This window comes from Nycticebus coucang, chromosome 16 (assembly GCF_027406575.1).
Source record: "Nycticebus coucang isolate mNycCou1 chromosome 16, mNycCou1.pri, whole genome shotgun sequence".
Classification (NCBI taxonomy): Eukaryota; Metazoa; Chordata; class Mammalia; order Primates; family Lorisidae; genus Nycticebus; species Nycticebus coucang.
This window is the reverse complement of record NC_069795.1, coordinates 60,733,800-60,760,909: the sequence shown is the minus strand read 5'-3', so window position 1 is coordinate 60,760,909 and position 27,110 is coordinate 60,733,800. Positions and strand designations below refer to the sequence as shown.

General features: G+C 39.3%; 1 protein-coding gene across 18 annotated transcripts in view; it reads right to left on the bottom strand.

Moving 5' to 3' along the window:
* The window catches only part of PHLDB2 (pleckstrin homology like domain family B member 2), a 234,988-nt gene that overhangs the window by 179,016 nt on the left and 28,862 nt on the right, over positions 1–27,110 (bottom strand). For 11 of the 18 annotated variants that reach the window (XM_053565833.1, XM_053565836.1, XM_053565839.1 and 8 more), the window contains one exon: positions 7,479–7,538. The exons of the other annotated variants lie outside the window; for them this stretch is intronic. The gene's annotated coding sequence lies outside the window, so the exon portion shown is untranslated. Of the gene's footprint in view, positions 1–7,478; positions 7,539–27,110 lie in introns of those variants that run through there. 18 annotated transcript variants of the gene reach the window in all.

Here is a 27,110-nt window from a genome sequence, read left to right as displayed (position 1 = left end):
GGACTCAGGACTTTCTAAATTCTAAGTCTGCACTCTCATTGACCCAAGCTCAAGTCTATTCCTTCCCATGTATATATGTAGAACATTTAATTCTTTCTTCTTCTTTTTTTAAATGAAAATGTACTGATAGAAAATTTATTTTCTTATAGCCTCTAAAATAATACAGACTGGAAGATAACCTGCCAATTGTGTAACCAACTGTGAGTGATGCTTCTTTAATTGTTGGTTAAACAAATGACCACCTAGTTTCTATAGAGAGCATATTATTACACCCTCACAGAAAATGGGCTAATAAACGAGTTCTATTGAAGTCTACAATCTTTTCTTCAAAGGAATTCCCAATTTGATGCCAGGAAACTGATATAGGCATAATTTGTTGTTCAGCAAAATGCTCTTTGGTTGACCAGGAGTGAGAAACATTGTTTTGTCCATTGCCTTGTTCAGAAACATTCAGTGATGATTAGAAAAGTAAAATTTAGTCTCCAAAAGAGTCACAAAGGCATTTGATGGTAAACCTGAATTCCTTTCTCATCAATTTGATTCCAATAAAAAGAAGAACTTGGCATAGTGGCATTGGCATAATGTCATTTCTCTATCTACAATCCTGCAATGCCTTCCCCCTGTCAACAAGGGAAGAAAGTGAAGCTATTCCTTCATTGAACATAGTAACACTTATATATGGCTGCTGGATGCCTTACTGTAGGCTGTCCTTTTAATCCTTAAAGCATCCTTGTGTGGTAGATTTAGCCATTCCAATTTTACTCACTCAGACTCCTTTCAGAGGAAGAATAAACGGTACATAGATAAAAGAAGTTAATAAGAAAAGAATCAAAGGATCTTTAGAAGGGTCTTCTTTTCCTTTAGAGAGTGCCCAATTAATGTCATTTAAAATAATTTTGACACATACTTTTCTTCCTAGACTTTCCACCTTTAGAGGATGAAGAACTTGGCATTAAATAGCAGGACTGACATCCATGAGTTCCAAGTTTGACTTCTGATCTTGATTAAATCTATGGCTAAGTCACTCTCAGTTTTTGGTCAGAGAGGGGTAACCATGCAGATCTTCCCCCATGGCATTTGCAACAGACATAGTGATGTTTATGTAAATTATCACTTCGAAATGACTACTTAAAAAGAAAGTAGCAGAATGGGTCTTTCCACTTGCTAGTTCTTACACCCAAGTTCCTTTCTTTTGTCTTTGAAGTACATTTAGTGCTGAGAAATCCTACCAATTTTCTTCCTGGAAACTAGCGACCCACTTGGGTCAGGAAGCAATCATCTTGGTGGTCAGAAGCCTACTTGTCACCAGCAGTCTTGACCCATTTCCCATTGGTGCTTTCATTCAAACCCTTGCCAAGTTAGAGAATTTCTTACCATTTGTTTTTAATATATATAAAGAAAATTATTCATAAAGGTTTATTTTGGGGCCCCCAAATCAATATTAGTTTAAAAACTAGAGAGAACATTTGATGTATTTTCAATGTGGTGCTCTCTTTTAGAGAAATATTTAATTGGGCTAGATTCACCTCCAAATTGTCTGGGTTGGTGTCAGTAGCTTGACCCGGGGGTGATCCTTTTTTCTTGGCTGTGGCTGTAGAATGCCTCCCATTTCTCACATATTTTCTTTGAGATAAGGTAGACCAGAAGGAAAAAGGGCAGGTCCAGAAGCAGAGTCCCAGAGAACAAAGAAGGGAGAGTCTCAAGTTAGCCCAAGCCACCAGGTCTGGAAACAGATAGAAGTAAAGTGAACACTCCTATTTTAGCTGGAAAGTGTTCTAATCTGTGGCATGTGTTATGCCACAGTCACACACCATGGAAAGTCAGGAAAAGAGTCTGTGGATTACTCTAAGATCTCTCATTTCAAGCATCTGAAACACAAGTTCATAAAAGTATCCAAAGAGAAAGAAGAATCTCTCACTTATAAAGGCCAGTTGATTTATATTTAACTGCCCTCTAAAGAAATTCTGATCACACAGCATGCAACACAGAGATAATAAATACTTCCAAATGGTGAATTATTAAACTTTTAAACACAGAAAACACATAGATCTTTAGTAACTTGATGTCATCAGACACAAATTGTAAACTGGAGTCTCTTGGGTTATGTACTTAAAGGTTGTCAGTCTGTCTCTGATACTACAGAAGTTAAAGACCTCCAACATGATTACCATGTAGCATAATTGTTGGTCTACTAGGCTGTCATCCTATTAAACGGTGAGATCTTCATCTTAATCTCCCTTGAATCTCTGGTACCTTCTTTAGTGCCTAATTCAAAACAATTTCTTAAATTTTTTTTGATGAATGATGAATGTGAACTTTGGATTTAACTTCTAGTTTTTGCTTCTGGAGGCTCTCAGTAAGATAAGTCAACCAGGGTTTATTAGAATAGGCATATGAGTTTCTGTTTGAAAACCTGATTGTATAGTTTATTCTACCTATTTATTAAACTTAAAATTATAGTATCTTGGGCTTCAGGGAACTCTTAGGTCATTCATAATGATATTTTAGTTCAACTCTTTCATTTTAGTGTGACAAACTATAGCCCAGACAAGATAGGTCATCTACCTAAGGTTCTAGAGCTTATTTCTTGGTGGTAGAACCTGAGATAGCACACCAATTCCCTCCCCTGTACTGAGGCTCTGTCTTATTCTCCCACTTTAAGCCTTTCTTAGATTTTACGTATGGAAGTCAAATAATCCAGAATCATAGAATCATATTTAGGAAGAGGCCTTATATCCCAACCCAGACAATGATATCTTTTGCAAATTTCCTGATAAAATGACATTCAGTCATTGAGTTCTTCCGGAAAAGGGATATCAATACAGTCAGCTCTTTGGGGATTCAACCAACCGCAGATGAAAAATATTTGGAAAAAAATTGCATCTATACTATGTATATACTTTTTCCCCTTGTTCTTAATTTTTTTTTTTTTTAAGACAGAGTGTCACTATGTCACCTTCGGTAGAGTGCCTTGGCACCACAGCTCACAGCAACCTCAAACTTTTGGGCTTAAGCAATTCTCTTGCTTCAGCCTCCCAAGTAGCTAGGGCTACAGGCCCTGCCACAATGCCTGGCTATTTTTTTGTTGCAGTTGTCATTGCTGTTTAGCTGGCTGGGCCAGGTTTGAATCCGCCAACCTTGGTATATGTGGCTGGCACCCTACCCACTGAGCTACCGATACCACCCTTTGTCCTTAATTTTTAAACAACACAGTATAATAACCATTAACATAGCATTTACATTGTATTAGGTATTATAAGTTGTCTAGAGATGATTAAAAGTATACAAGAAGATGTTCATAGTTTATATATAAATACTACACCATTCTATATCAGGGACTTGAGCATCTGTGGTCCTATAACAAATCTCCAAGGGATGGAAATTTCTTTTTTTTTATTGAAATGAAATAGGCATTGCTGTATATTTTAATTTAAAAAAGTTGAAAATTGCATTAATTTATTTAATTCATGAATGCTTTTTTGATAAGTTTAAGGTCAGTTAAAAACAGTCAAATTTTTTTGAGAGGGGAGAAAAGATTCCCATTGTACCTAATATTCATAAATATATTCTGGCTGGATTCAACATGTATGTGTAAAATACTACAAGTACTAGAGGGAAATGTTATGTTTGAAATGTCAATTTTATTTGGAGATTTGAGAAGATATTCCAAGCATAAGCTCCAAAGACATGTCACATGGGAGAGATTCCTATATTTTGCTAACCAAAATTTAAAGCTGTAATATGGAAAAATAATAATTAATATTAAAAGTAAATTGAAAACTGAGAAATATGTTTGCAAAATATGTGATGGGGTCAAAAAACTTAATATCTCAAGAAACCTTGCAAATCAACTAAAATAGGCTAATATCAGTAGAATAGTGGAAAAAGAATATGTATAGTGAGTCATAGATCAAGAAACAATATGGCCCATAAACATGTGATGAAATATTCAAACAAATAGGATAAGTATATCAAAGGTGCTGGCAAAATTAAACTGGTAAAAACAAAAATAATAACTAATATCCTGTACCACCTAGTACCTGGAAAAACAGATTCTCTCACAAACAGCTAGTTGGGTTATAGACTTGTATTACTTATTTAGGATAATTTGGAACTATACATATTATAAAAGTTTAAGAAAGCAATAAACTTTGTTCCCAAGATATTGCTTTCCTAATTTATTCTAAGAGAAATATTAAAGATATGTACAAAGAATGTCACTGTTTTCACAACATAAAATAGGGTAAAAATAGGGGATTGTTTGGTTAATGTGTGACATGTTCAAATGATGTATCATCATTTTTACTCAATTATAAAACTGGTATTGTAGAAATACATTTGCTTCACAGTATAACGCAGTGAACCGGTATGTTACCAAATAGATGATTTTTTAAATAGCTCTTGTAAATAGTATACGTATGTACTAAAAAGCTGGGAATTAACATGCCACCAACACATTTCTTTTTTATCTCTATGTTCAGAAATACTAATTTTATCGTTCAAAGTAGGTTAGATTATGCTGCAGTAAGAAATAATCCCCAAATCCCAGTGACTTACTATGGTTAAAAATATTAGCTCTTAGGGCAGTGCCTGTGGCTCGGTGGGTAGGGCACTGGCCCCATATACTGAAGGGTGGTGGGTTCAAACTCGGACCTGGCCAAACTGCAACAAAAAATAGCTGGGTGTTGTGGTGAGTGCCTGTATTCCCATCTACTTGGAAGGCTGAGGCAAGAGAATCACTTAAGCCCAGGAGTTGGAGGTTGCTTTGAGCTGTGTGACACCACAGCACTCTACCAAGGGTGATAAAGTGAGACTCTGTCTCTATTAAAAAAATAAATAAATAGAATAAAAAATATATATATATATATAAAATATTAGCTCTTAGTCAGGCTATTTACCAACACAGTTTATGAGAGGGGGGCCTGCTCTTCAGACCCACTCAGACACACAAAGAGATGGAGGCTTCATAAGTTTCCGTGACTACTGGGGTAGGAAAAAAAGATGGAGAAACTTGTACACACTGAGTTAAACTTCTGGTATTTTGTTGTCACAAAAGAAAACTTCTGGTATTTTGTTGTCAAAGAAAGTCACAAGACCATGTCTCACTTTAAAGGGAGCAAGGAAGTACAATCTTACAATGAGCTCAGAAGAACTGCAATTTTTGCAGACAGCCCTAATGCCTATCACACTGAAAGTATTATTTTCTTCTATTTGTTTGTTTGTACTTTTTGATTTTTCTACATCCACATATATTTTACTTGATTAATAAAATTTACTGTTCAGGCATATGTCCTTAATCATGAGTTTGCAGAATGTTGGCTATTGGATATATTGCCTGATAAAATATTACTCAATCTTGCTCTTGATCCTATTAACCAACATATTTTCCCTCCCAGTTTGTGGCTTTTGGCAGTTTTGAAAAATGTCATCTTAATCATTACCAATTTGACACCAGGTGGGGTGAGCCTCCTGTCATGTCAGAGAAACTGTTCTTTCCAAAGGATATTGACCCACTAAACAATTGCCTTTGATATGCTTGATCTGAACCCATTCAGCTACCTGTGTTTTCTTTGTATTTTATTTTATTTTATTTTTCTTTCTTTCTTTCTTTTTTTTTTTCTTGAGATAGAGTCTTGTCCCCGGGGGTTGAGTGCTGTGGTGTCATAGCTGATAACAACCTCTAACTCTTGGGCTTAAGTGATTCTCTTGCCTCAGCCTCCTGAGTAGCTGGGACTAAAGGCACCCACCACAACACCCGGCTAGATTTTCTATTTTTAGTAGAGATGGGGTCTCGTTCTGGCTTAGATTGGTCTCAAACTTCTGAGCTCAGGCAATCAACCTGCTATGGCCTCTCAGTGTTCTAGGATTACAGGTATGAGCCACCACACCTGGTCTGTGTTTTGATATAGTCCTAAGTTTCCAGTTCTTAATGATAACAAATTATTATTTTTGGAGACAGAGTCTCCCTTGGTAGAATGCTGTGGCATCACAGCTCACAGCAAGCTCAACCTCTTGGGCTTAAGCGATTCTCTTGCCTCAGCCTCCCGAGTAGCTGGGACTACTGGCGCCTGCCACAACACCCAGCTATGTTTTATTGCAGTTGTCATCATTGCTTTAGCAGGCCTGGGCAGGGTTCGAACCTGCCAGCCTTGGCGTGTGTGGCTGACGCCTTAACCACTGTGCTACGGGCACGGAGTCAACAAATTTTATTAAGAGCCTTACTGAAATTGAATTTCTCTTTGGTGTTCCTTGGATGTAGTGTCTTAAGTTTGGCATAATTTGATCTTTTTTTTTTTTTTTGGCCGGGGCTAGGTTTGAACCCGCCACCTTCGGCATATGGGACCGGCGCCCTACTCCTTGAGCCACAGGCGCCGCTCCATAATTTGATCTTTAAAAAACTCCTTTGTAATAAAGGCAAGCTTTTCTGGTCCAAATGTTCACAAATTGGCCATTTAATATTCATTCTAGAATCTTGCTAGTTATCAACAGCAAGATTTATCTATCTCTAAATCAGAAGGTCACTTGTCTGTCTCTGGAGTGCTAGTACATTTATAGTTATTCATGTTTCTCTTCTTGGGTGTTCACTGATTGATCTGCAAGTTTGCTTTTTTTTTTTTTTTTTAAATAATCTGCACTTGGAAACTTGAACATGCTTAAAGGTGATATTTTCTCCCTACCTCCTGTTTATATTTCTGTTTTATCTCTAGTAGTCCTGATTTAATTCTTTGATTTTAAAGAACTTGTCACTACAAAGAAAAATAGAGATTCCAAAGCAAAGTGGGCATTTTAGGTGTAAATTACCAGTTGAGGCTGCCCATTTCAGAAAGATGTATTATAAACAAAGGTAATCAAGTGTTGGCTCGTCTATTGCCCAATAGATGATTTACAAATATCCATTGAGGGCTCCAGAGATCTCCCTCTGAACAGTAAGGATTTTCCCATGACCCTGGTGCTGAAGTCACAGCCCTCAGAACTCCTGCAAGCACAGTTTCTAGAAATAGACATGCAAAGGAAGATTTCTCAAAATTCTGAAGCACAGAGAGCTTTGGGATTTTAAAAAGTGCTGTCCTGAAATAACAACTGGGGACAGAGAGAGGAAGGGAAAGTAGATAAGAACTAAGAAGAAAAACAAAAACTGGAAGTAAAACAAATTATACATGACATAAGGTTAGTATGTAAGATTAATTCATATAGAGATGATCCTTAAAAAGAAGATACTATATATAAAAAGATTTCAAAACTTCTTTTCTCTCTGAATAGCCTGAAAATAAAATTACAAAATCAAAGCTTTATTTATCACTTCATATGCTCTGAACACTTGTTCAAAATGCTAAGAAAAGTAAAGAGGCTTGGTGCCTTCATGGAATTTACTGTGAGCAGAAAGACAGACAATTCCTAAGCAGGGGCAGAAGTGGGATAAGTACCCTGTTGGGGTCAGTGCTTGGTACTACAGAAAGAAGCTCGAACAGGAGGCTTACCTGGTTTAATGGGGAATGAAGAGAGCCAGGGAAGGCTTTCCGGCATACGTGATGTTTACACTGAAAGCAAAAAGATAGACAAGAATTTGCCAAGCTAAAGAGCAGAGTAAAGGAATGTTATAGACTAATGTAATAATGAGACAAAACTTCAACAAATCGATTCACTGTAAAAGCTCAAGCTTGAGCTCTTGAGTGTAAGGAGTGGCCAACATTTGGGGGAACTCATAGAAAATACAGAACATCTCTCTTTTTTCCACCCTCACTAAATTTTGTAACTGACGATACTAAGCTATGAGGCTAGCTCCAGAGTTGACATAGTTTCCAGAAACCTAGAGTTCTTTTCAAGACAGGCTATTTAACTCAGAATTGGAGGTTCTGTATGGAGATGACTAAAAATAATTTTCAGTGAAAATTCGAATATTGGCTACCAATTGTAAAAGCAGTTATTGCCCATCACCACATTCTACAAGTATTTTTTGTGATTTAGATGCAAATAATGAAGTTTAGCTTCACAGTTGATGTTCTTTTTTTATATCCCATTTCTGTATCTTGATCTTGGCCTTGGATTGACCTATTCCTGAGACACTATATAAAATTTTTAACTGAGGAAGACATTATTTCTTTCCTTGCTAGATAAAATTCAAAATAGGCAGGTTACACCATGGCCCTTTGACAGAGGTAGTTTTGTGGCTAGAATTAATTCTGCCTCAGTCTGTAGCTCCCATCTCAGACTTTGAAGAGGACTGTATTTCATCTGCACTAAAGGGAGTGTTGTAACCACTAGATAAAAGTCTTGCAAAGTTCTCTGGATTATTTTTTAGATAACAAAACACCCCTTTCCCTAAACTGTACTTCCTGTGTTTAATAATTTGAGAGTTGAGAGTACTGCGAGAATGAAATGCTTATCTGCATAGCAGAGGCAGAAGAAAATTATTGCTATGAAATGGAATCATTTTTAGAAAACTAATGATCATTTATACCTTCTATGTGAGCCCGATATTTTTGTTAAATCCACAAAGGAGAGATGCAACTGGAACTTGAAAAAAACATTTAGAAAGTAGAAGAAAAGAATGCTAGAGGAATAAGCTCTTGTGATAAAGCCATTATAATTGGAGAGATGTTGATGAAAACTCCTAAATAAGGTTTGCTGTTGGTATTGGGGCATAATATAACTACTCCAAACCTTCCTGGCAATCCTAACTCAGGAGGGCTCTTGGTACAGAATTTGATACATAACTTGGGAAAAAAGAAGAGGGACAGAAAAGGATGAGAGACATGGATTAGAGTTGTTGGAAAGGAGTTTTCTTGAGAGCTTAAAAATAGGTTTAGGCAGGGGTTCTCAAACTTTTTAAATAGGGGGCCAGTTCACTTTCCCTCAGACTGTTGGAGGGCCAGACTATAGTTAAAAAAAAAAATCTATGAACAAATTTCTATGCACACTGCACATATCTTATTTTGAAGTAAAAAAACAAAACGGGAACAAATACAATCACACTGCTGCATGTGGCCCGTGGGCTGTAGTTTGAGGACCCCTGGATAAGGCAAGTAGGTGGAGACAAGGAGATTTTAAGGAGGTATTCACCGTGATCAATAGATTCCCTTCATAGTTCTTCAGAAATAAGCAAAGAAGTTTATTATTCTTTAAATTTTTAAAAGCAGTTATATTTTTCTGGATTGTGAAATCACTCTATGACTGGCCCATAATGATTTCAGCTTGAATCATAAAAGCTGAAACATAACTTCAGAGCAAATTCCATACATTTTGATGTTGAGGGAGATAAGACAAAAAAAGATTCTAAGTAACTACACAAATATAAGGATAGTGCTTTAGTCATCATCCCATGATTAGATGATGATCATTCACTAATTGATCAAACCATTATTAATCACTGACTGTATATACAGCACTATGCTTGACCTAGGTGGGAAACCAAGATTCAATGTGTTGTAGAGAAATAACAAATCTCCTTGTGAAGACACACAGATAATTCTTGACAAAACACCCAGTTAATATACCAATGTATAAAAACACCTGTAAAGACTGCTATGTGATCCCGTCTTTCCTTCTGATGCTGTTGACGCATGTGGATCCATCCACCTGGCCTTCAGATTGCAAGTCTGCCATGGCCCATCATAATTTTACCTGAAAAATCTATAAGATGAGAGTTCTAGGCGATGTTGAGTTAGAACTCTGACTTTGCTTTTCCATTAGCATAAAACTCTTTATCATGATTGTGAGATGTGTCTTGTTCTGTTTTCTGCTGCTATAACAGAATACCAGACTGAGTAATTTATAAAGAAAAGCAATCAATTTTGGCTCATGGTTCTGCAGGCTGGAAAGTCCAAGAATGTGGCAGTGGCATCTACTGAGGGTCTTCTTGGCATGTTACTTCATGGTAGAAGGGCAAGTAAGCATGAGAGACAGACTGAAAATTGTGCTAAACTCATTCCTCATCCTTTTTCAGGAGGCCACCCCTGCAATAAGATAACTAACCCATTCTTGCAATAATGGTGCCTCACTCATGACCTCTTAAAGGGCCAGCCTCTCAATACTATTACACGTAACTTAAATTTCAGTGCCAGTTTTGGAGTGGGGATAGTCAAACCACAACAGATGTTATTCTTTAGCTTTTTAAATAATGAAAATAATGAAAGCAATATTTGAGAGCTTATTGTGACAAATATCTGACTTATAAATACACTTTTGGTGTACATTTTGTGAATAGACACACTTTTGGAGTCCCTGACTCTGCTCTACCTGTAGAATCTGAAGAAGGGATGGGGTGATAAGTAGCCAAGTTTTGGGTAGCATGACCCAGTCCTTCATTGGCCACAGCTGGCTGTACTGGCTACCCAAAATATTCCTAGCAGGGGTCCTCAAACTGCAGCCCACGGGCTACATGAGGCAGTGTGCTTGTATTTGTTCCCGTTTTGTTTTTTTACTTCACAATAAGATATGTGCAGTGTGCATAGGAATTTGTTCATAGTTTGTTTTTTTTTTTTTTTAAACTACAGTCCGGCCTTCCAGCAGTCTGAGGGACAGTGAATTGGCCTCCTGTTTAAAAAGTTTGAGGATGTATGGTCAGAGGCCTGTGTAGCTAAAGCAAAAAGAAGATCTAGGTGAGAGTCCTTAAGAATACAAATTTGGGTGGCGCCTGTGGCTCAGCGAGTAGGGCGCCTGCCCCATATGCCGAAGGTGGCGGGTTCAAACCCAGCCCTGGTCAAACTGCAACAAAAAAAAAAAATAGCCGGGCGCCTGTAGTCCCAGCTGCTCAGAGGCTGAGGCAAGAGAATCGCGGAAGCCCAAGAGCTGGAGGTTGCTGTGAGCTGTGTGACGCCCCGGCACTCTACCAAGGGCAGTAAAGTGAGACTCTGTCTCTACCAAAAAAAAAAAAAAAAAAAAGAATACAAATTTGGGGAACCCAAAGGGTTATAGATAAGTGATCAGTGAAAAGTGAAGCAGAATAGCAGATTAGAGAACAGTGATTCTTAAGTGTGGTTGGTCCCTGGGCCAGCATGAGCAACACCTAGGAACTCGTTACTGCTTACTCTGACTTACTGAATCAGAGAACTCTGAGGGTGGGTCCCAGGAATCTGAGTTTCACATACCCTCCAGGCGATTCTGATGCTGCTAAAATTTGGTGAACTATTAATTCCAAAGAGGCTGCATGAATGGCCTAATGGACCACACAGAAGCTGAAGTGAGACATTAAGGAACTCCCTATGAGCAAAGGAAATCATAGGCAGAAGAGAATGAACAGCAGAAACACATTTCACATGAAAGCATGAGTTGCCTTCCAATTTCACTAAAACCATGCTCAGCTGTGTTGTTCTAGGAAGGGCAATTATAACTCTGAGGCGCGGTTGGACACTACATATTTTATGCAATCCTTAGCACAGCCAAATGAGGCAGATCTGTAATAGTATCTATACACATATTAGTTTGCTAGAGCTCCTGAAACAAAATACCACAAACTGGAGGGCTTAAACAACAGAACTTTTTGTCTCACAGTCCTGGAGGATGGAAGTCTGAAGTCAAGGCATTGGCAAGGTTGGTTTCTTCGGAGGGCTGTGAGGGAAGCATCTGCCCCAAGCTTCTCTCCTTGGCTTGTAGATAATCATCTTCATGCTCACGTGCTGTTCTCCCTGTATGCAAGCCTGTGTCCACATTTCCCCATTTTACAATGACATAATTCATAGTGGATCGGGCCCACTTAAATGACCTCATTTTAAATGCGGTTACCTTTGTAAAATCCCGACTTACAAGCAAGGTCAGATCTCAAGATCCTGGGGTTTAGGACTTCATATACACATGGGGGGGGGGGCATAATTAAATCCATAACAGTATCCCAAACTTCAAAATGAGAGAAGTAGGTCCCCCAAGGCAGTAGATCGATGGTATGATGAGACGCAAACCCAGACCTGCCCGCAAGATTCTGTGAACTCTAACGCTTATAAACTACATCTGCTGAGGTCTGTTAAGTGGTCTGGATTTGCAAGAAGTCAGTCTACTTAGCAAGAAAGAGGGAAGGCAATGATGATGAAGAATATGTACCATCTGTACTGGGGTAAAACTTAACGTTTCACCTCAAATTAACTGAAGGATTTAGCACTGATGGGTTTTGCCCACTAGAATAGTGCCTCATAAATCTTTGAAGAGGAATCACATGAAATTCAGTTCATATACTAGGACTGCTAATTTTTTGCTATTGTAATAAATAAATGGCATCAAACAATAAGTTGATAATATGATGCATGGGGGAGGGTTACCACAAGCTGGTATCTTGGAAGAATGAAGTGTGGCCCGTAACTGAAGGAAATCACATGAAGATGAGCAGAGAATGAAAGAGTTATTTCAGAATCTGGAACCAAAGCCACTTTAGTCTTGCTGTTCTTCTAGATATTCAGATTTGAGTGAGAACTGGTCTGATTTAAGATGCTATACTCTATGATTCTTTGTTAGAAAATGAGAGCAGAAGAAAATACCATAAATTCTGAGCCTAAATTTTAGAGCTGGTTATTAACTTCAAATAATATTCTGTATATTTTAGATTGTCTTATGAGGAAAAAGAAAGTAGGAAAAGGAAAAAAAGAAGAGAAATACATAATCCTTATTTAGCAAATCATAATGGCATAATGTTTCAATTTCAATAATTAATTCCTATTACTGTTGCATAGTTGAGGCAAACATCTTATTGGTAAAGAAACCCTTTTGACATTTTGATAGAAAACAACTTGTTTTGCCTGGCTCATGAGAAGATGCCCTAGTGCTCAATTAACTTCTAGAAAAAAATCACTTTCTTTATAGAGGACTCATTTTCTTAGAACGTCCTGTGGCAAAGGAAGCTGCCTTCTCATTGAAGCCCTTGTGTCTGAGTTTCCCGTGTCCTTGTCCATGACTGGCACTCACATTACCTTTTTGGCCTCTTTGTTTATGATCTTTGGTGGGCTTTTTTCCTTTGGCTCCTTAAACAATTTTCTTGGTTTGACCATAAGCTCCTTTAAGATAAGAATTGATCTTCTATTTCTGTGTCCATATACTTTCATGACTTCAGCCTAAGCATCTTCAGACAGAATGTGTTTCTATCTTCTCTACCTGAGGAAGGTTGGGAAGGAGTAAGCATAATGACTCCTATTGACTTTAGGACCAATTGCTGGGTCTAAAGGAAATCCGCATTACTAAACTACCTGATGACTAAGAGAAGGCTAAGGTACAACTTCAATTGTGAAGTGTAACTCCCTTGTACTCTTACTCAGGCCTAGAATCTTTGAGTTCTACATCTAGGTGTATGAATCATTACAAATCTCATCTTTTACATTTTCCCATTGGCCATGATACAATGCAGTGATTAGTATTTGGGCAGGAAAAGATTTGCCCTCAGGAAGCTGGACTTTCCAGGACGTTGAAGGAAGTCTCCAATTGGATTAATTTAGAATGTGACGCATAATTGTAGGAAGGCATAATTTATTCAGAGAGTAAATTAATATTTGATTTATAAAGTAGATATCAAAGCCATAAATCATAAATATGCTGAAATAGTTTACAGAAACAGAAAGGGAATTTCTTATGTTGAAATAACACCCCATGCACAGTCCTAAAGGAAACTATTTTGCTTTTCTGTTTTCTTTCTTTTTCTATTCCCTTTCCTCCCCATTAGTCCTACTCAATTGACAAAGAGAGATTTAGAATGGTACCCAAGGAGAGTTTATATAATAAAGGGGATTCTTTCCCCATCCACATATACTCCAACTCTATAGGCAATTCCCCTAAAGGCCAGTGTTTAAATTTGACCTATTCTTCAAGAGTGCCTCCCAGATGGCAGTATCAGTGGTTCTCATTCTAGGCATGTATAAGCATTTGTGTACTGTCACACTGTGCTAAAGAACCTCTTGCCTTTGGCATTGCTGTGAGGGTCTTGATATATCTGAAAAAGAGCTAAATATATTCCAAAGCTTGCACCAGCAGCTCTGAGACTACTTCAGGGCTAGTTTTATAGCAAAGCAATGAGGCATACTAAGGCTTATTGGAGAAATGAGAGCACATTTCCATCAACTCAGTGCAGATTCTGGGCTTTCACTAATTTGGCAATAAGCTCTTCATATAAATAGGTCCCCGGGTATGCAATTGTAGGAAAATGTAAAAAATCTGCTAATTTATTTATGAGAGTAAGGCATGTCTGAAAAATCATTTTCTGAGTCAAATGTTAAGCCAAAATTTTATTATCTCCAGTTTTTTAGTTACATTTCTTGATTATTTAACCTCCAGAATAAACCTTTTTATTTAACCTCCAGAATAAACCAAAATCTATGCACTTAAATATTATGACATTTCAAAAATGAGCAATTAAAAGAAGGGCTGGGAAAGGCTGCCAAAAGTCTGAATGAACTATCATCTCATTATTTCCAAACCCCTCTCTGAACCCTTTCTGCTTGCAGAGTACTTTGGCTAACTCAAATTCAGCATCGTAATTGCCCCCACCCACATACTCTGTGTCCTTCCACTCTTATTTTAATTTATTTATTTTTAATATTTATTACATATTTATTTTTAGAAAGGGTCTTGCTCTGTCACCCAGGCTGGAGTGCGGTGGTACCATCATAGATCATACTCCCAGACTCAAGTGATGCTCCCACCTCAGCCTTCCAAAGTGCTGGGATTACAGGTGTGGCTACTGTATCCAGCCCTTTTCTTCTTAACTCACTAGTCTTTCTAAAATATCATCTCCATGCTCTTCCATGGCTACTCACTGTTACTCTACACAGGCGTCCTCAAACTTTTTAAACAGGGGGCCAATTCACTGTCCCTCAGACCATTGGAGGGCCGGACTATAGTTTAAAAAAAAACAAAACTATGAACAAATTCCTATGCATACTGCACATATCTTATTTTGAAGTAAAAAAACAAAATGGGAACAAATACAATCACACTGCCTCATGTGGCCCATGGGCCACAGTTTGAGGACCCCTGCAACAAGGACAAACATCTCAACTGAATAGATAAGAGCTGGGTTCTTGAGATTGTTTTCTAAGGGTTTTCCAACCATACTAACCAAAATGTAGACCAAATCACCTCCCTTTGATCTCTCTGCTCCTAGGTTTCATCTAGAAACAATGATGACAATGTAAAAATTATGGTGTCTACTAATAAGGTTGTTGGCAGCATGATATATCTATAAAGTCATGAGTGCAGTGCCTTCAATCCTGTCAGTGCCAAATAATTGTTAGATTGATAACTAACATAACATAGTTAACATAATTGTTAACTATGATTAATATCATTGTTATTAGGAATTCAGTTGATAAAGCCATCGTCTTTTCTTTAGATCACATGTAACACTATTAAATATAAAACTTAATTTGGTTCCCTGGTTTCTCCAATTCATTCCTCTGGCACATCCCCCACATGAAAAGCAAGTGGAATCTGATCCATCCCGCGTATTTTCACATTTTCCGGCCATTGTGTTTGGTTTCTCAGCAGCGCAGAGGGATGCTGAACTGGGGAATGAAACCACACCCAAGCTATGGAGTTGATAAAAGGGTTGGATTATGAAAATATTTCTCTTAGGGCTAGGTTTGGCTAAACCTTCTGTTTAAATTGAAAACACCACAGATTTCGGGCCTAGTAAATTAACAGTGTTCTTTGAAATCAAAAGAAGTTACCATGACAAAGAATGTGCCAGAGTTAGGATGCACACGTGACTGAAGTTATTTCAAGTCATTTTTACTTCAGCATTTTTCAAAACATGAAAACAGAAAAAAAAAAGAAAAAAACATGAAAACCATCCCAAGCCCTAGCCCACCCTTTCCCAGGCCCCTGCGTGTCTTACAGTCCTAGTCCTGGCCCCTCTTCCCTCAGTGCATCTAAAGCAAAATGTGCCAGGCCATGTGGTGCTCACATCCCCGGCATTTTCCTCTCTGAATTCCATCAATTTCCAGGAGGTAGAGGGCTCCTTAGCATCATGACTTATGATGACTTTTTTTTTTCTGATTTTATTTCTTAAGCTACTAAATTCTCCCTGAAGAGTCACTAGTTGAAGGGTAACTCTGAAGAAAAAGTTTGGAAAAACACCTGCCTTGAAGTGCCTCTATTTCCGCAGCACATCCACCACCAAGATGCCTCCTACTGCCTTACCTGAGAGATGTCCTTATCTACAGCTCCCCAGAGCACTCAGCTGGGGTGGAGGGATGAGGCCTTAATATCAGAGGCATTTGGCGGTGCCTGCCACTTACACCAAAGCTGGTGGGTTCGAACCCAGCCTGGGCCACTAAACAATGACAACTGCAACAAAAAATAGCCAGGCATTGTGGCAGCGCCTGTAGTCCCAGTTACTTGGGAGGCTGAAGCAAGAGAATCGCTTAAGCCCAAGAGTTTGAGGTTGCTGTGAGCTGTGGTGCCAGAGCACTCTACCAAGGGTGACATAGTGAGATTCTGTCTCCAAAAAATAAATAAATAAATAAATAGGTAAATAAATAAAATAACAACGGTGCTCTCTGGGCCACTGGCTTTCTCTTCCCTGCAGTCCCTATGCATGTGGAACAGTAAAATGCATAGGGCTGCGTCTCATAATGCCACAGACAGATGTTTGCAGAGCTTGGCTCTCTAGAGAGTTGCCTTAGTATTGCACATGTGCATAAACTGAATACCATTTGCAAATTTCTCTCTAATTGGGCCAGTTTGGCTCCTTCTGACACCTGTCAGTGTAACTTTCCCAGTGGGTGGTGGGAAGAGAGGGAATAAACAAGTTTCCAACTTGGAGGTGATGGGGCAGCATTTGAGAAAAAACTACTCTTTTAAGATATTAGGAATACAGATAAAATTCCAACCAGACCTGACCTCACATTAAACCTGTGTCATAAATCTCAGTGGGAATTAGCATAAACTCTTTGCTTGCCAAGTTCTTGTTGGGTAAAGCTGCTATGTTTTTATTTAATCACCAGAAGTTTATTCACCTACTCACTACAGATGCTTTCCCAGGCAAGGAATAGATTAAGACAGAAAAATACTAAGCTGTTGTCTCTGTCTGAATGAGACATTCGGATAAATAGATCTCAATAACCCAAAGGCAAGGATGTGTATGAAGTGCGGGAGAGAGCATGAAGTGGTGGGAATACACTCTGCCAGAGATATCAGGAGTTGGGGAGACTCTATCTGAAATTTTTCTCTAAAGCTGGGGTGACATTGCATGTGGCAGTTTGAACTTTCAACAAAAAAGAATGAGGGTGGCACCTGTGGCTCAGTGAGTAGAGTGCCGGCCCCATACATGGAGGGTGGCGGGTTCAAACCTGGCCCCGGCCAAACTGCAAACAAAAAATAGCCAGGTGTTGTGGCGAGCACCTATAGTCCCAGCTACTCGGGAGGCTGAGGCAAGAGAATCACCTAAGCCCAGGAGTTGGAGGTTACTGTGAGCTGTGAAACCACAGCACTCTACCGAGAGCAACAAAGTAAGACTGTCTCAAAAAAAGAAAGAAAGAAAAGAAAGAAAGAAAAGAAAGAAAGAAAGAAAGAAAGAAAGAAAGAAAGAAAGAAAGAAAGAAAGAAAGAAAGAAAGAAAGAAAGAAAGAAAGAAAGAAAGATGATGTGACAAATCACTGATTTTACTGGTCCTCAAGGGATCCCCCCAAGTTCAGTTTGGGATCCATGTTCACATGAATCTTGGCTGTCCTCATATTCATTTGAGCATTGCAATGGCCCTCGTATTTAATGTGTATTGAAAGTACCTGGGAAACTTCTTATAAATGAGATTCATGAGTACCCACTCTAAGGACTTCTGATTATTATGTTGGTTTGGACCACAGCCTGGGAAACCTTGTTAATTTTTATGAACAAGCTTTTTAGGTGATTCTGCTAAAGTGGTTCCCAGGCTGCACTTTGAGTACTGCGGCTAGAGTGCTGAAATGGTTGCCTCTTTCAGTAAGAACTGGTCTCAGACCTTCACAAGTTCAATACTTAGCACATAAAAATAGTTACCTACCTGTTTGTCGAGGTGTTTGCGTCTGTGCTTAAGCCCAGGAAAGATATGCCGGGAATCAGAAGTGTCTGATTGGCATGAGTAAGAGTGGATAGGCAGGGACGTCTTGGCCTCAACAAAGAATTCTCACCTCTCTGTGGAACCCAAACTACATTCCTCATGAACTCCCACCCCTCTTCATGGGTTTGTGGGGCCTGTGAAGAAAGTATGCAGGGAGAGGCTCAGGAGGTGTTTACTTTATGAAATGCTGTCTTGTGCTGAGGCCAGTGGACACCCAGACAGACAGATACACTCTCGAGGTGCAGGTAAGCCCTTAAACAAAGAAAGCAACCCTTCGTGTTCCTTTGTGGGAAATTTTAGTTGTGAATTTGAACCAGGAAAAGTGTTAACAGAAACCCTGAGAAGAGTTTAGCCTGGGCTGGCTCCCTGGTACAAACGTCTCTACAGGAAGAATGTCATTCTCAGTGTCTAGCAAGGCAGGGCTAATTTAGGCCTTTCTGAGTGGAGAGACCAGACAGCAGACAGAGCTTTAAAAACCAGCTTTGTGGTGAACCCAAACAGAAACCTGGGGCCTTAGTCATTTATGTGGCTTTCTTTCATCGATTTACCGCTCTTCTTCTCTTTCTCCTTCTTACTCCTTTCCTTATCTCTACCCCCACTTACATTTTTTTCCATTAATTACAAATATATATATTTATTTTTAAAATAAATCAGAAATACAAAATTAAGTCCTTTTGATAGTACAACTTGTAGAAATTTTCCCGTACTGCGTTGGATAAGACTTTCCCGTAAATAAAACCTCCTTTGGAAAAATAATAAGAAAAAGATCATCAATTTTTAATTATTCTAAGTATTTTATTTGTTCTTGGTAGCATGAATGGATAAAAGTCCATAGTTCAGGTAAGAGAAATAATAATTTCTCATAATGACTGCAGCAAGCCATTTCAGTAGAGCATTTATCTTTTTGAGGGGATGGTGATGAAGGGTCTTCAAAGTGAAAAAGTCATTTGTCAAAATTAAAAAAAAAATTTTAAATCTAAAAGAAAAAATTGAGCTTTATAAAAAATGACTTAATTATTATGTCTGAAGGAGGTGACACCAAAGTAAGCATGTGAGGGATGACTCTTTTTAAATTGGAAGATGCATTCCAAGAAGAAACATCTGCTTTTGATTATGGGGTGAATTGTGCCCCCTTAATAGATGCTGAAGTCCTCACCCGCAGTGCCTGTGAATATGACCTTATTTGGGAACAGGGTCTTTGCAGATGATCAAGTTAAAACTAAGTCACACGGGTGGACCTAAATCCAAAATAACAGTGTCCTTATAAGGTGGAAAAAATTGGACCCAGAGACATATATGCACATAGGGAGAATGGCCCAGTAGGGGGAAGGCAGTGGTGGCTGATGCATCTATAAGCCGAGGAAAGCCAAAGTGTACAGCAAACCACCACAGCCACTGAGAGAGGCACGGGACACATTCTCCCAAACAGCCTTCCGCGGGACCAATACTGTGGAGATCTCGATCTTGAACCTCTCTCCCTCAAAACTGGGAGACAATACATTTCTTTTGTGTAAGCCACCAAGTTTGTGGTGCTTTGTTACAGCATCCCTAGGAAACAACTGCTTTTTTTAGTACAGCATTCTCTTCCGAAAACTCCGTGATGGCTGAGATTCCAGCCTCATCGAAACGGGATGAGCCGTACCACAACGGCCTCAAAGAAAGGGGCAGCAGCCTCACAGTGGTGGGAGAAGGTCCTGGGCACCATGAGGCTGTTGGGTGTCCTGTCCTTCCTCACCCACTAAAACTGCCTCAGCAGCCTGTCTGCTTGGCTCCCACTCACCAGCTTTGCATCAAGCAGTGTTTTGTTGGGTGTCACTCTTCTCTGGAGGTGGTTAAGATCTTTGACCACCTTTCTGGGATTAGGGTTTTTATCCTTGCCTCCCTTTGGTCATCTTCCAAGAGGAGTCTTATAGTATATCCTGGCAAGATCTGGGTTGAGAAGTAAGATTTATGTAATATTGGAAAAGTCATTTTGTGTGTCTGAAGATTTTCCATTCGTGAAATCAGTGCAGTGATACCAGTTCTCTCACAGCATTCCTGTAATAGCATAAGCTAAAGTGCTTTGTACACTACCCAGCATTTTCCCAAGTGTGTTTCTATACCTTATAACTTGGTGTACGTGTGTGTGATCATACTATCTTACATAAGAGAATCATTTCTGGGAAAAAAATAACATGAAAATAACAGATTCCCAGAGGACAGCCACATGACATTTACATTAAAATTAATGACAAGTAAATTAAAAGCCAAACTGAAACTGCAAAGTCTTACTAACTGGTAATTTTTAAGGAAAGGAGAATGCACACACATACCTATCAGGAAAACAGAAAAATAATGAGCTTTTCTCTAAAGATCTTATTACTTGCTTAGGGATAATAAATGTTTCCCCAGGCAAATTTTTTACATCCCAAGAGATCCTGGTGTCTGCAAAAATACGCCGATGATGTAATGAGAACGCTTTCCAGAGGAAGCACCTTTTATCGAGGGAAATGTGGGCCTCTGGATGTAACCAATGGCTTTCAGCTGTGTGGCTTTGGCCTGTCTTTCTCATTACCTTGGTTTTCCACTAATGAATTGAAGCTCCTTCTCTTCCTCTAAAATACTTTACAGGGATATTACAGAAAGTGAAGTACATTTTGTAAAAATTATACGCAAAGCTAAAAAATAAACTAACTAAAATTCAAGAGTAGATTCTCTGGATTAATTGAGCTATATCATCTTAAATAGCTAAGATACTTGTGGCAATCACCGCACAGATATATCCAACCCAGCAGGGTTCTTAATCGCTGCCTGTTTAAACCAGATGCAGTTCATCAATTTGCATCCGTCTGCCCAGATTCTTACTGAACAGAGTGGCTAAAGATCATACTGCTTAGAGAGAGAACAAAACGTAGAAGGAAACTTTCTAAAGCTACAGGTTGTAGACAATATTGCATATCCAGAGAGGTAAGAATGTAGGTTATTTTGTTTTTTTTACACTAGTGTAGTTTTTGACTTAGGAAACCTTGGAGATAAGGAAATCTGATTCTCTAACCTTCTTCTGTCCTGAGGCTGAACATTCTTAAACAAACTACCAGCACTTCCATCCTATACTTTATGGTTTAGGAACAGAATGATGAAGCTCCACAAACACTTGATATGAGCTACAAAAATAGTCAGATTAGGGAAAGACAGATGATGAATATTTGGTTAGCAGGCATTTGTGAGATTAAAGAGTTTGTCTTGACAGTCTCTGGAATGGTAGCATATGGGGACAGGATGGTGTCTAACACAGGTGCTGAGCAAGAATCTGGGCTCCCTCCCAGACCATCATTACCTAATAATTTGGACTGGCTTTCCTGTTTGCCTCATAGTCTTAGTGCTTGGTAAGGGAACTCAGGGGCAACAAATTTTTCTCTTTTTCACAGGCCAAGCCTCATCCAAATACATAAGGTTTCACATGACAAAACTGAGGTCACTTGTATATTAAGCACAACTCCAGCCCACAGGATAACTGGTACATACTGCTCTTTGATCATAAATTAAAGTCCTGTTAAATGTGGCTCTTTACTGACAATTTCCATCTGGCAACACTCAAAGCCACGTGTCTGAACACAGGTCAGAGGTGAAAGGGAGGCAGCAGTCCACTAAAGGCATTGTTTTCATTGGCCTATAATTAAAGACTTAAGAAATGGCTCACTGGCAGCCAGAGGGCTACTTAGGCACTTGTGACTCTCTTCCCCAGGCAAGGCTGAGAGAGGGAGTGGGTTCAATGCTATGTTGAAGCATTCCAGACATGAATCCAAGCATTGTCTCTGAGGACCTCTGCACGTAGGCCCAGCTAGACAACACAAAAGAAGCTGGCAAGGCAGAGAAAGCTCTAAGAATGTGAGAGAATTGGGGTGATGAGATTGCATAGGAAGACATTTAAATCCCAGGAAGTCATATGGACCTTTATTCAGCACAGGTCCAATGACACTGCCGTGGCAGTGACTCAAATATCTGTGGCAGGATCAGAGAGTGTAGGTGAGGGACTGACTGGGTGGCTGATGGGTACACATACAAGTCTCCAGAGCTCCCTCAAACTCCCTGAATTCTCATAGCACATCATCTCTGTTATCATTCATGGGTTGGGGTTTGGCCTGCAGATAGGAACAAAAGGTCCTTTATAGGCACCACAGCTCCCAGCAGTTGTCCTCTATAAACCCTTTATGACATTAGTCTGCTGTTTGCAAAGAATAATATCCCTACTTCAATTTTATTTTTATTTTTTAATAATAATTAAAAAATCCCTACTTCAATGTGAAAAACATTTGTTACAAATATAGATAATTAGCCCAGCCATCGAATGAACAGGATTTTTTGTTTAAATTCCTTAATTCTCCTCTGCACACACCGCCACTTCCTAAGTCTGGTTCCTATAGAAATTCTATTTCTTCCTGCAGCCCAGTTTTTCTCAAAGTCACCTAAAAGTACATTAGACAGTTTGCCTGGATATCACTCAGGCTAGTAGCAAAAGTAGAACAAAAATAGCTTCTCAAGGCTCTTGCTAATAAGGGAAAGTGCTCCCATTTGCATTCTATTCTTGCCTTTTCTTTTCTTCTCAACGATCCCAGTCAGGATCAATTATTTCTCTTTCTGATTCTCCTTTTTCAAGTCTGTCTATCAAATCTTAAGCTTTATCACATTCTACCTGCTCTTACCAATTTTTACCTGCTTCCCTTATAGAAATCATTTGTCCTGTCTTCTGATTGGGTAGAGTTTAAATTAGGTTGTATATTAGGCTTGATTTTAAAAATCAAGTCTAAGTGAGTACAAACTATAACATATCTGTAGATAAATTTTTTTTTTAAATCATGGCATTTCAGAGAACAGCATCTCCAGCAATGCATATTTCCCATTGCCGCGGGGCTCTGGCAATCTCTGATGAGAATGAGATCAATGGCAATTATAATTACCATTTCTTGAGCTTTCACTATGTGCCAGGCATAGTTTTAAGTACTTTGTATGATTATTTCATTTAATTGTAATGAAATAAATGAAGAAGTAATGATTATCACCCTCATTTGCAGATGATGAAAATACTTTTTTGTGTGTGCTTTCCAAAGCTAGAAAGTGATTTGGACCCCGGATTATAGAAATGTTTAGAAAACTTCTGCTCATGGTAAAAATGCCTGCTTTCAATTCTGAATTATATTGCCTGATATTTGATTTGCCAGTCTGGTGCAAAAAATCTACAAGAGGCATACTTAGTGGAATGTCAAAGAATGACAGATGTTTACAGCTGTCTTTTCCCTGACATGAGGGGCTCAGCTCAGGAGATTGTGAGGAGTCAAAGCTGAACGCAGCTTCCCTCTGCTTGTCTGCAGCCAAATCCTTCTGTGCATCAAGTCCTGGAGAAAAGAACATTTGTATAGACCTGGCTAAAGTTCCTTTACCTTTCTGTACACAGGATCCCATCCATTATAGGTAACTGCATTGTCCTCTATCTGATCAGAAGAACCAGACAAAGGAGCTCTGGGGCCAGCTGTCATAGTGAAGTGACTTTCCTAATTAATGCAATACATGGGTCATTATGAAAGTTTTGTGATACATGAAAATCAAGAAATGTAAAATCCACATGGATGGAAATAAATGAAATGCCACTGGCGACAGCAATAAGCCCAGCAAGTTGAAACTTGCACAGGTGAATCAGAAAGGACGCTGTTACTTACGTTTCTTGGAAGGGAAATAATGGGCCACAGCACAGTCTGTCTCAAAACTTCGTGTGACCCACGTCCATATGAAGAGACTCCCTTGTTTTAGTACTCCTTTTAAAGTGTTAACTCTTAACAGATATCTGTGGCCTATAGTCCCTAGTACCTGATAAAAGCCCAGTAAAGCTTTATCAACCTAGAATGACTCATTCTCATTTATTTCACATCAGAAAAATAATGCATTTGTTCAGGCTAGAACATTCCACATTCAGTGAACACTTTTACAGCAGGTATTAAATTGGAGTCTTCAGAGGGTCTTCAAACCTTCTGAAACTACATACAAGACTTTTGTATGTACATGTGGGAATTTTGCTGAGGGTCCTTAGCTTTCATCAGTTTCTTGAGAAGGTTCTTGAACAAAATTATTAAAGAACCACTGCTTCACGGTTTCCAAAGTAGTTATGCTTCATTATGTTGTTTGATATACAACAGTGAGGTAAGAAAGACATTACAACACATTTTAATTGATGAAAGAAGATAACATGGAAGTGAGAAAGATGACAGAGATAGTAAATAAAAAATGCTGGTGTTTTGACTCCAAGCTTCTGTTCTTCCCACTTGCAGTATGTGTGTTATGGATACACGTGTGTTTAGTGTGTGTGTGTGTGTGTGTGTGTAGAGGAAGAAATGGCAGCAGTGAAATGATAATGTAAATTCCACATTACAGATTAGAGGTTTGTTTTTCCCTCAGGTTTCAAAAAGTGGGACTCCCCACTCCCTCAGCTTCCATTCTCAGGGAGCTGCTGGATTTGAGCTAGTTCTAGTCTTCACGTCAAACCCTGCCGCCTCTGTGGATTGTCTAACCCTGCAGAGTAGTTTAAGAACAGGGAAGAGGATGCAGCATCATTTTCTTTTGCATCTTAGCTTCTCTATGCACGTAATGGGCTAAAAATAGCACTCGCTCTGACTGAACGCGTTTCACTTTCCTTTTTAAGGCAGCTGAAAACCTAAGGGATTTCTGGATCCATCTCCTTTCCTAGACGCTTAGTACTGCCTGACATCTGAGACTCATTTTGTCATCCAAAAACTGAGTGCCTTAGGACAAGCTATTTTGCAGATGGCTTTTAGCTATAAAGTGCTCTTTCTATGACACTATTGTGTAAAAAGCCAATGGGGTCGCAGGAAAGGAAAGTATATAAGCAAAAATAGCAGCACTTGGCTTGCATTCCTAGAGTCAAAACTGCTTTCCCTGTTCTCCTTCCATTGGTGTTTGGGGTTATCCATTTGTTTCTCACCACACCTTGAGTGCTGATGTTAGTACCTTCTCTCACCTCTTCAGAAAATGCCTTAGTCAGAACCAAGGAGTGTCAAACACATGCACTGTGGAGTGAGCCAAGGGTCAGGGTGCTTCAAGTTTGCCAGCTAAGAATAAGGAGTTGAACTTCAAAACTCCCTGGAAGCCAAGACTCAGCCTTTCCCCTCCATTGACAAGAGGGAAATTGGAACTGCACTGGCATGTTCCACCAGGTCACTGGAGAGGGTGGGCCTGATGGCCTGTCTTTCAATTCTCGGAATCTGTGATTCTGCAGTTCCTCTTCCTGATGACATCATGGTGGGATTAGCATGTTTTCACTCAGCAAGTATCAATTAATGCTTGGCAGACAGAATCTGACTCATGAGAAAGATGGGAGGTTAGATCCAAGCTGGAGAAATTGGACATTGTTTCCTGTGCTCTAAGATCAGCTATTCTGTCGCACAACTCCAGGGGGCATCCTATTGTGTCTTCTGAAAAAGGCACCCCTTGGAGCCCAGCTTTGATAGGATATGATAGTAACAGTGTTCCCTGGAACTGGGTGATACTGCTGCCCTGCCTATGACACATCAAGTACCTTCATTTTATCACACAAAAGTTCATGTTCTCTGTAAACTGAAATGTGATGGTCAGTTAGGTACTTTCATCAGTTTCCTTAGGAAATCTGGCAAAATCCTATATCAACATGCAAATTCTGGGGCAAGAATGTATTTGATTAAAGAAGGTTAGTTTAGAGGTAGGGACTATGGGCAATTTATAAATCCATCGACAAAATAGGTTTTTAACACAAGAGTCAGAAAAATATACTGTACACTCTATCCTTTAAAAAGGTATTTTTTTGGTAAGAGTTTCAGATGTTGAAATTATCTTAGTCGTATCAATCTGGGTGGCTGTAAAGTGCTTTCAGGAGTTAATGGATTTCTTTGTTCATGTGACCAGTTTGCCTCATAATAACTACCATTTCTGGGCTGCCAAACAACAGTCAAGTGCTTCGCAAACATTACATCATTAGATCCTCCCAGCAACCCTATGAGGTAGATGTTATTATCCCTATTTTATAAACAAAAAACCTGATTTCAAAGAGGTTCGAAACCTACCCAAGCTCAAGTCTGACTCCAAATTTATGTTGTTACCAGAACGAAGTGTTTCCTTTCTATTTGACATTATATTTTCTTTAGCAAATGTAGCCATAACTGCTTGTCTTAGTCTGTTTGGGCTGCGGTAACAAAATATCATAGACTGGGTAGTTTATAAACAACCGAATAATTTACTCTTCTCAGTTCTGGAGGCCGAGAAATCTAAGATTCAGGCACTGGCAGATGCAGCATCTGGCCGGGGTCTGTTTCCTGGTTCACAGATGGCGCCTCCTCCCCATCTCCTCACAAAGTGGGAGGGGTCAGCTAGCTCTCCGGGGTCACTTCTATAAGGGCACTAATCATAATCATGAAGGCTTGAAGAAGCACTACCTCCTCCTTTAATCCTGGGGAGTGTGGCCAGGTTCTTGGGAGGGCTCTCCAGGAGGTCTGGATCAGATCAGACTTAGAGGCCTGGGATTAGAATGATGATAATGGTAGTGGTAGTGGTAGTAGCAATGAGTAATAGTAGTAGTAATAATAGCAACACTTGTGGAGCTTACTAGGTGTCAGGAACTGTCCTAAGCACTTTATAATTCATTAAATAACTTATTCCTTGTAAAATCTCACAATGTATGGTTGATGATGTGCCCCATTTATAGATGAGGAAACTAAGAGATGAAGAAGTTGACAAACTTGCCCAAGGGAGTGCTGAAGATCAAGGTCACCCAGGTAGAAAGCAGCAAAGCTGGGAATCAAAGTCAATGGATTGAGCCCTATGACTGAACAGTGCATCTTACTCTTAGGGTCTAGCTTGTCACAGAAATAAATCACTCAGGGAAAACCCACCGTACCATTTAGAGTGGTCCAAGGCCACATACATAGAGTGTGCAAAGAGTTGGCGTTCTAGGAGAGAAGAATGCTAGTGAGTCCTTGATTTCCACTGCCAGATTGCCTAATGCACAGAATTTTCAACAGGATCACAAAGCCAAGGGCAGCTGTAGCTTCCTGCCTTTCCTGGGGCTGCGTGTGGGAGTGCTGAA